We start from the raw sequence: 9,010 nt of genomic DNA, 5'->3' as shown, positions 1-9,010 counted from the left end.
TTCTTGATAAAATTAATGTGAGAACTTTATAGTTTTTTTTAATTTTGTGAAATTTTGAGAGAAAGTTTGATTTGCTGCTTCTCTCTCATAAACATGGTGGGCCTTCATTTCCCCATGTTGTCATAATCACTTCGAATTTTTAAAAGCGAAGGTTCTCTATAATTAGGGTTGTTGTTGTTGTTGTACGTAATGAACGGATAGATTATTTCGTTGATTTAGTCATGTTAGAATTGTCCTATCAATTTCAAACTTTACATTGGGATTCTGGTAGTAGTTAGGTACAATTTAGAAAGCGTAGCAACTCTATAAACGTTACCAGAATGTCAGTAAGTCCATTTTAAACATGTTGATTTTTACCTTGTTTCACAAAAAAATTGATGTCGTATAAATATCCGATTTTTCTGATTTTTTTAATACTGATTCCTAGGACAATAGAGTACAATGTTATAAGCGAAGCATCTCTATAATCAAGTCCTAAAAATGTAAGTATGACCTTAAACATGATCCTGTATTCAAGCAGTTTTTAAACAAATTTACTTACATTTATTATTTGGACTCTTATACTTTATATTCTGATTAGCAGCTGTGCCCCTAGCATATAGGGGGATCTCTATTGAAAGTGATATGGAAGAGCCGAAAAATAGCCTAAAACCGTACCCAGACTTATTTATAAAAAAAGATAAAATAGCCTAAAACCATCTGAGGGCCTATAAGAAGCTTCACTGTTAAGGAGAACCATATCGGTTCAGTGGTTAGCAAAATCCTTCGCTACAAACAATAAAAGCTTACTACTTTATATAATTTAGGATTATTCAGTTCTGACACTCTACAAGTGTTATTGTTCAGAGCTTCTCTTTTATGAATGTTGTCATCCTTGTTATAAGAGATTAATAAAGAGTTTAAGACGGGTGGATAGCAAATTTGTACTGTTGTAATAATATGCAGTTCTGATTATTTAGCATTTGCGGAAGTGAATTCTCACCTATAAACATTTATATTACATCTATATTGGCGTGGAATAGACACAGCTATATCATTGACAGCCATATTATTCCATATTTGCGGAAGTGAATTCTCACCTATAAACATTTATATTACATCTATATTGGCGTGGAATAGACACAGCTATATCATTGACAGCAATATTACTATAGGGGAGATGGCTTTTCTAAAGAATTATATAAAGTGTTTTATTACTTTGTTGAAAGCAATTACAACATGATATATCAATAATACAAAGTAGTACGATGTCTGTCTGTCTGTCTGTCCGTCCGTCCGTCCGTCTGAAGCTTAAGATCTCGGTAACCACTGAACCGATCGGATTCTACTCTTGAGGGTATATACCTATTGGTCCTGTGGTGGTTTTAAGCTATTTTCTTGGGGGGTGGGACACCCCTAACCCCCCCCCCCAAAAAAAAAACAAAAAAAATCCCCCCCTTATTTTTTATTTTGCTCTGCTACAGGCTGCCGCAGGCTGCCCTTTATTATTTTTTATTCCAGCATTTATTTTGAATGAAAGAATAGCAACATTCTCTCACTAAAAACAATAAATATTATTTTTTTATCACCTCTTGGGGCAAAGCCCCTAGAGGCTAGGGGCGAAGCCGTTAGTATTGTTATAAAGCAGAAATATTAGGTCATTTGTATATTATTAAATTTATTTTTTATCAAAATTTTTAGTCATTTTTTAACAATTTTTGTAATATAAAAACAGGATATTTGTTTAATATTTGTCCTCTAAGATTTAGTCAATTGCTGGATTTATTGTTTCACAATTTGAGAAAATTTCGAATGTTCTAGGCTATTTGTTGATGGTGTAAACTCTTTCCCTGCCTCAAGAAAAATTTACCCCTTCTTCCTATTTTTGCATAAATTTGAAATAAATCTGTTTGGGTTACCTTTCTTTGTTAGTCTATTTTCTGAATGCGCAATAATATTATTTTGAAGAAATAGTGACTATTTTAAACTTAGCTGTAGTAGCCCAACGCCAATAACTAATCATATTTTCCCTAGTTAAAAAAGTAGCACATATGTAAAATGGTTAAACTTCAATTCCGCACAATCAAAAACGTAAGTGTTTCATGATAGCACAAACTATTCGCTCGTTGTCCGCAAGGTGAGAGGTTCGAATCACGGCTCAACAACGCATCCTGTTTCTACTTTGTCAGGCGCGACAGAATTAGTAGGAGTAGGGGAAAACAGGCGCAACTAAGTACCATGCGCAGTTGGGATCTCCAGAACAAGGTCGTGCAATCAAAAGGTTGGTTGTCAGATGGGCGTTTGAGCATATGCCCATAATTATGGAAAATTCGGTTAAAAAAACACAAAACTAAGGTCTTGTGGTGTAGCTATCCTAAAAGCCCCAAAAAGTAAAAAAAAAAGTAATATTGTTAAGTTAGAAGGGATGTTAAATTTTAAATGAGAGGTGTTTTGTGCTATGGTAATATATTAAGTGCAGATAATTCGATACATACGCGGAAGTGAATACCCATGGTAAAATTTATATTCTCATGAATATGTGTAATAATATGTCTTACATAAGTTTTAATTAGTTTAAACCATGTTTTCTAAATCATTACCTACACATGGCTCGGCATCCGCATTAGAGTCAAACGCTATAGGGGGAGGGGGTTAAATAACTGTATGTTCCCATCACAAGGACCTTGTGCCTACTCTTAATTTGGTTTTTGAAAATCAGCCAATAGTGTCGAGAATTTTAACACAGCCAAGTAGCAGAATTCAATTTGCTAGCAGACGAAAAAGGTCCTTAACAGGGAGATCCAGGTAGTTGTCTAGTTATACATCTATACTATAAATGTAATGTATCCGCATTGGACAAACCGCAGCTGAAAGCTAAATATCGCTTTGCAGCAGAGCATTCAAAGCTACCAAGTAATAGTGGCCAACTAGACCTAAAGATAAAAAAATCAATTTTGGGACATTAACCACAAAGGCGCAATTCCAGTATAAAAAAATCTTCTCATCTGATATATTTTTTTATTTATCTCTCCAATTTGGATAACTTGACGGCTGTCGGGCTGCCAAACTATAAAATTACATACCGCACCATAATTTTAAAAAAAATTTAAAGAGTTGCTACGCTTCCTAAATCATACCTTATTGTTATAGAAATCATCATACAAAGTTTGAAATCGAAAGGACAACTCTAACCTGTTTAAAGAGCTAACGGTCCCTAACGGACGGCCAGACTGATCGACCCTAATTGTAGAAAAGCTTCGCTTTTAAAAATACAAACAATATTTTTAATAGTAGAGCACAAATACAAGGTTTAGACAGTATGAAGATTTTAAATTTTCCCTCATTTGTTAATGTCATTTTATACTATGCTATTATTGGTTTAATCTTTTATTTACCAAAATCATTGCTTTTTTGCACATTTTTTGTACACTGGAAAAATTTCTTCTCAAATTATAGTAACAATTTTGCTCAAATTTGGTTCTTTTTATCCTTTAGGATTCCTCCCTGCCCTTTAATTTTGGAATAAATATAAATATGGGGGGAAGGGGCATTTTCAGAAAGAGGTTGTATTCCTTGAGAAGCTTTGATGGTTCAGCGGTTATTGAGATCTCAAGATTCAGACAGATATCCTAATATATAAAGTAGTAAGCGTTTTTTGTCTGTCCCGAAGGATCTCGCTAACCGCTAAACCGATATTATTCTCCTTTATAATGAAGCTTCTGATAGGTCCTGGGAAGGTTTTAAACTATTTTTGGGGAGGGTGTCTTCATCCCCATCCCCCCAAAAAATATTTTTTTTGAAACTCAAATTTAAAATGGGATACGGTCAACTTTTACCTCTCTTACCTTAAGTACCCCTAGAGGCTTCTAGGGGCGTAGCGGCTAGTCTTTCTACATAGTATTACAGATTATATTTTTTTTCAGATAAAAATGAATCCGTTTAATTTATACAGAATATTACTATACTCTTTAAGGAATAAGAATATCTAATCTATTGCATCGTATTATAGACATGTTTCAACTGATATTAAAATGAAAAATTATAAGAATATAACCAGAAAGCCCGGGCTAACGAACTTCAATTGGTTTTATGATTTTTATTCTTATATTTATCTATCGGTACTTGCTTACATGTGGTAGACTGGAGCACCGAACCCCCCCCCCCCCGCTTAGTTTTGACAAAAATCAAAAATAAGGGGGGGGGGGTAAAATTTTGCGCAAAATTAAAACCTTTTACTGGCCCCCCTCCTCCTTATTTTCATTTTCTGTTCAGGGATACATCAATTACTAAAATCAGTCAATAAATAAGGAAATTATGCCCCAAAACATGAATATCCCTGTAATAAGGTTTCCCCTCTGGTATACTGGATTTACTTGATTTACCTCACTCAACTTTCTAGCGTGTTGTACAGTGAAAAAACTACCCCCCCCCCTTATTTTTGATTTTCTTCAAAATTAAGGGGGGGGGTTAAAAACTACCCCCCCCCCCCTTATTTTTGATTTTTGTCAAAACTAAGCGGGGGGTTAAAAAACTACCCCCCCCCCCCCTTATTTTTGATTTTTGTCAAAACTAAGCGGTCTTCACATGTAAGCAAGCACCTATCTATCTTTTTAGTAGTTGAGCTACTTTATAAGTAGGGTATATCTAAACGTCAGTACTTACCAACAAATATTTAACAAAAATTATTTGTTTTATGATTTATTGACAAAAGACTTTCATCCTAATAGACAGACATACAGACATCGTCCTACTTTGTTTTTGTTTTATAGATAATAGATATTCATATGTTATTAGTTTTATATTTTGTGCTACACATTGTCAAGATATCGAGGTAAGATTTTAAAGATTTAAAGGATGCCAACATCCATATGTAGCGAATCACACATGGACAAAGTGAGTTATAGAACAGATTTTTAGTGGCCATAAAAAGGAAAACTGAGAATATGTGAATATTACAGAAGTAGAAAATCACGTAGCCTCTTCGGAAAAGGGTATCTTCACCTAAACATTCAGCTGTTTATTTTAAATAGCAGCCGAGAAATTCAATATATCAATAATTTCCCAACCTGCGTTACGGATGGAATGACGGGCGAATTGACAGACAAATTTAATTATAAAGTAGCTTCGCAACTAAAATTGTGAACAAGTATTATTTTAACCAAAAGTAACCCAGATTTTGATTTAGTTTAAATTATTTAGACTTTTTAATTTCCATTTTAAGAAGCATAGCTTTACAAAATGTCAACAAAAAAATCAGCCATGATACGTCTTAAAAATAAGGGATGAGAGGAGAAATGGGAAAGAAAACCCCCTATGATCCCTCATTTTTATTACGTCATATGGCTGATTTTTGAGAGACTTTGTAGTCGTCTCCTAAAGTGACTTTAACGTCTTATTGTAACAGTATCGTAAGAATTTGTAAGAATTATCATATAAGATTTGTAGAATTCCTAATAATCATTATTTGAATACAAACTTTTTACCAAGGACGTCCAATGGGGGGGGGGGGGGGGTAAGGCACCCCCAAAATTGAAATTTTTATCCCCCCCCAAAAAAATTTTTAAAAAAGCTTGGACGTTTTTTGAATTTTTATCCCCCCCCCCCCCCTCCAAATGAAAAAGCTTGGACGCCCTTGCTTATTACCCTATATTTGAAAAAGCATTGCATTTAAAAATTCTCTAATATATTATAACATCCTTGAATGTCCAATTATCCATATTTAAAATTAAAATGTCCTTAAAATGCAAAAAAAAACACAGTTACAACTTTGAATACACACACACACACAAATATGAACAGAGAAAAAGATAAAAGAAAATCTTTGTAAAGAAATTTTCAGGGATGATTTTTTTCCGACAATATATCTTGGGGGAAGACCAAACCCCCCGCGAAATAGACTTTAAACTTCCCAGAGACCAAGTACGTCCAAGGGTGGTGGGATTATCTCAAAACAAAACTTTTAGTCTGTGATATCCTAGCAGGTGGGGGGGAGGTAAAGGGATGATTTACCCCCCCCCCCTCCAAATTTATATTTTTAATTTTTACCCAACCCCCCATAATCAAAAGCTCCTCGGCTGTCCTTGCCTCTATCATATAAAGACTACCCTACCCCCCCCCCCTCTAAAAAAAAACTTGGCCGTGCGTGCTTTTAGGTAATTACACACCCCCTCCTTCCACTTCATTTTACTCCTTTTCTTCTACTAAGCTACCCTTTACATTTTAGCGATTGATCCAACCAATTACAAAAAATATAAGCTCATAAAAAGCCTTACTACTTTATTAGATGATAAAAATTGTTTTGAATTTGTATTTCTATTAGTGCCTTATCTTTAATGTTATGGTCGACTGATTGATTTTACTTTGAAAATTCAAAGATCAAGTTCAAACTTTTAATTTCACGATAAAATATTATTTTTAACAAGGATAACATTATCCTTAGGCCAAAAGACAAATTTATCTAAAAACTAATTTACTCTATATACATATAACTAGCTACTTCGCCCATAGAGGCCTTTAGAGCACTCCCTCTCTCCTTTTTAATTTTATTTTTAAACAGAAAAAGTAGAAAATAAATTTTTTGGGAAGGGTCATATATATTTTTTTACGATTCTCTTCAGAGGTTGGTTGTACCCTACCCCCCCCCCCCTCCCCCCTCAACAAAAAGTTATAAACCTTCCCAGGACCTATGAGAAACTGCATTTTAAACGAGAATAACACCCGTTGAGCGGTTAGCGAGATCCTTCGATACAGACATACATACATCCTGTGATATAAGTATTGATTAAAAACTCCTAAACAAAGTTGTTTTTTATAATTTAAGGTTGATGAAGGAACAGAAACAAGTACAGAAACTTTAAGAGAATCTCTACAGGGAAAATGATGCTTTAAAATCTTAATTTGACCTTGGAATTTATTTTAAAAAGTGTTATATTAATATTAGGTTGATTATAGAGATTTCAAAAGACAATTGAAATAAATAGATAACATCTTAATTTATGATGAGCTAAATCACCCTTCTTTGGGTAAAATTTATTTTTGGAAAAGTTTGAACATTCCTTATTTTCACCAACAAATCTAGTGATAAGCCAATAATAATTTCTTAAAACCGGAATAATTTACAGTTTAATATCCCAGGGAGGAAGGGGACATTGGGCTGTTTATCACACTAGTCCCCAAAGTTTTATGATGGAGTTTTCTTATTCGTTGACTTAACAACTTTTGGGAATTCATTGAGTTTTGATTGATTGGTTCATAAAATTAATTGTTCAAACATTTAAACAACTAATAGTAATCTTCAGAAGTGGTAATTTTGTGGAGGTAATTTGATTTATCGGCAATTGTCTTATCCATTTAGATCCCTTTCAATATCCCCTCCTTTCCTGGGTTAATTCAAGGCTAAAAAAACTAATTTCAAAGCATTGTAAAACTACTACAGGATTTTGCTTCATTCAATGCAAACCTGCGAAGCAAATACAGAGCAGTTGGCAGAGCAGCTGATCTCTCAGGGTAAGTCTCTTTCTGTGTGTATAGTAGGATCTCGTTAACGGCCGATTACTACAATTATTAAGAGAAAAAAACATTATAGTGATACTGGATGGGTTCGAGAATACGACCCCTCCCTGTCTCCCTAGTTTTTAAATGGGATGGGCCACTTTGGGATTTATTCCTCTGTTTGTCTTCAAGGTGTCGAATTCTAGTCTGTATTATATACTACGTCATACTAAAGACGTTATATACTGGAGACATAAACAGTACTAGGTCAAAGATGTTTCAGTAAAGGTTGGTTGTATATCCTATAATGTGAATTGGTTGTTTTGTTTGTCCGATAAGATCTTATTAACCACTGAACCGATTGAGTTACCCAATTTACGAAATCTTAATTCATCTCATTTTTAAAATTTAAGCGTCGATTGGTTTTAAGGTAGTTTTCTGTCTCCTCCTATCCCTACATAGCCCCTAGATTCTAGGGTCAAACCCACTATTTATATATACGCCACTGGATAAGCTGCATGGTTTTACTGTGCAAGGCTCAAGATGCTCCATTGATCATATTTTATCTTTGTTTCATTTCTAGGATGGTAAAGGATATGGTCTCTTCATTATCAGACATACAGGTATTAAAACGTTTTTTTTATGTGTTTAGAAACAAATTTCCATACGTAAGATGACGTTTTGCCAAAGTAGTAGGATGTATATGTGTTTGTCTATGTGAAATATGCCCTTTTTACTTTCTATGGGGTTTGTATAGGTTTTCATGGCAACGAATCTTGTTTATTCGAATATTTTTTCCTATTAGATATGATGGAGAATGTTTGTATGTTTATTTGAGTCTAATACCTTATTATTGTGACCCCAGGCAGGTTTTAGGCTAAACAATTCATAATTGCCTAAAAACCTTAATTTTCGGGTCCCGCTTGAATTATACTTTATCAAATAGCAATTCAACCCTATTCCAGTAGAGGAATGGTTTCAAATAATCCCTTTTAAAGATATGGGTGCTAAAACGCCCCCCATCTTATACGCATAATACTTATGATTTTTAAAATAATTTTAGTCTCGTGGTGAATCAATGATGAAAAATATACTAATTCAACAGAGAAAATTGAAAAATATACTACAAGGTACGTTTTACAAATTTAACTTTGTTCCCTCCTACCCCCCCCCCCCCCCCCCCAATTGTATCGATTAGTTTCTCCATTATATTTTGAATTAGACTGGTACTCAAAGATTTGTATATACTTTCTGTATGTAAAACAAGAAGTTCTTTATATACACTGCGAATTTTAAAAGAAAAAAAGTTGACCCTTAAAATTCCACCTTGAAGTGATACTTTTCTAATAGTTTATAGTCCACTAAGTCGTAAGCAGTAAAAATTAAAATCCATTAAGTCCCTTCTAACGAGATATTGGCAACTTTTTGCACACATTTTCGCAAACGGCAATTATTTCCTTTATTTGGAGTTTTGGTTAATAACATTTTCATAAAAGTTTTCAGTAATAATCATTTAAGATCCATTGTTGAGAAGAAATGA

The 9,010-nt window shown here is 33.9% G+C and overlaps 1 long non-coding RNA gene across 1 annotated transcript; it reads left to right on the top strand.

The window, feature by feature from the left end:
• Positions 1-7,401: 7,401 nt before the first annotated feature.
• On the top strand, positions 7,402-8,605 carry LOC145304156 (uncharacterized). Its single transcript, XR_013874002.1, has 3 exons — positions 7,402-7,485; positions 8,054-8,093; positions 8,534-8,605. It is a non-coding gene; the product is annotated as an uncharacterized LOC145304156 (long non-coding RNA).
• Positions 8,606-9,010: the final 405 nt, after the last annotated feature.

This window comes from Acartia tonsa, chromosome 13 (assembly GCF_053477335.1).
Source record: "Acartia tonsa isolate MP-2025a chromosome 13, ASM5347733v1, whole genome shotgun sequence".
In the NCBI taxonomy this organism is placed as follows: Eukaryota; Metazoa; Arthropoda; class Copepoda; order Calanoida; family Acartiidae; genus Acartia; species Acartia tonsa.
The sequence above is the reverse complement of the archived record's forward strand: the minus strand, read 5'-3'. Positions and strand labels throughout refer to the sequence as shown.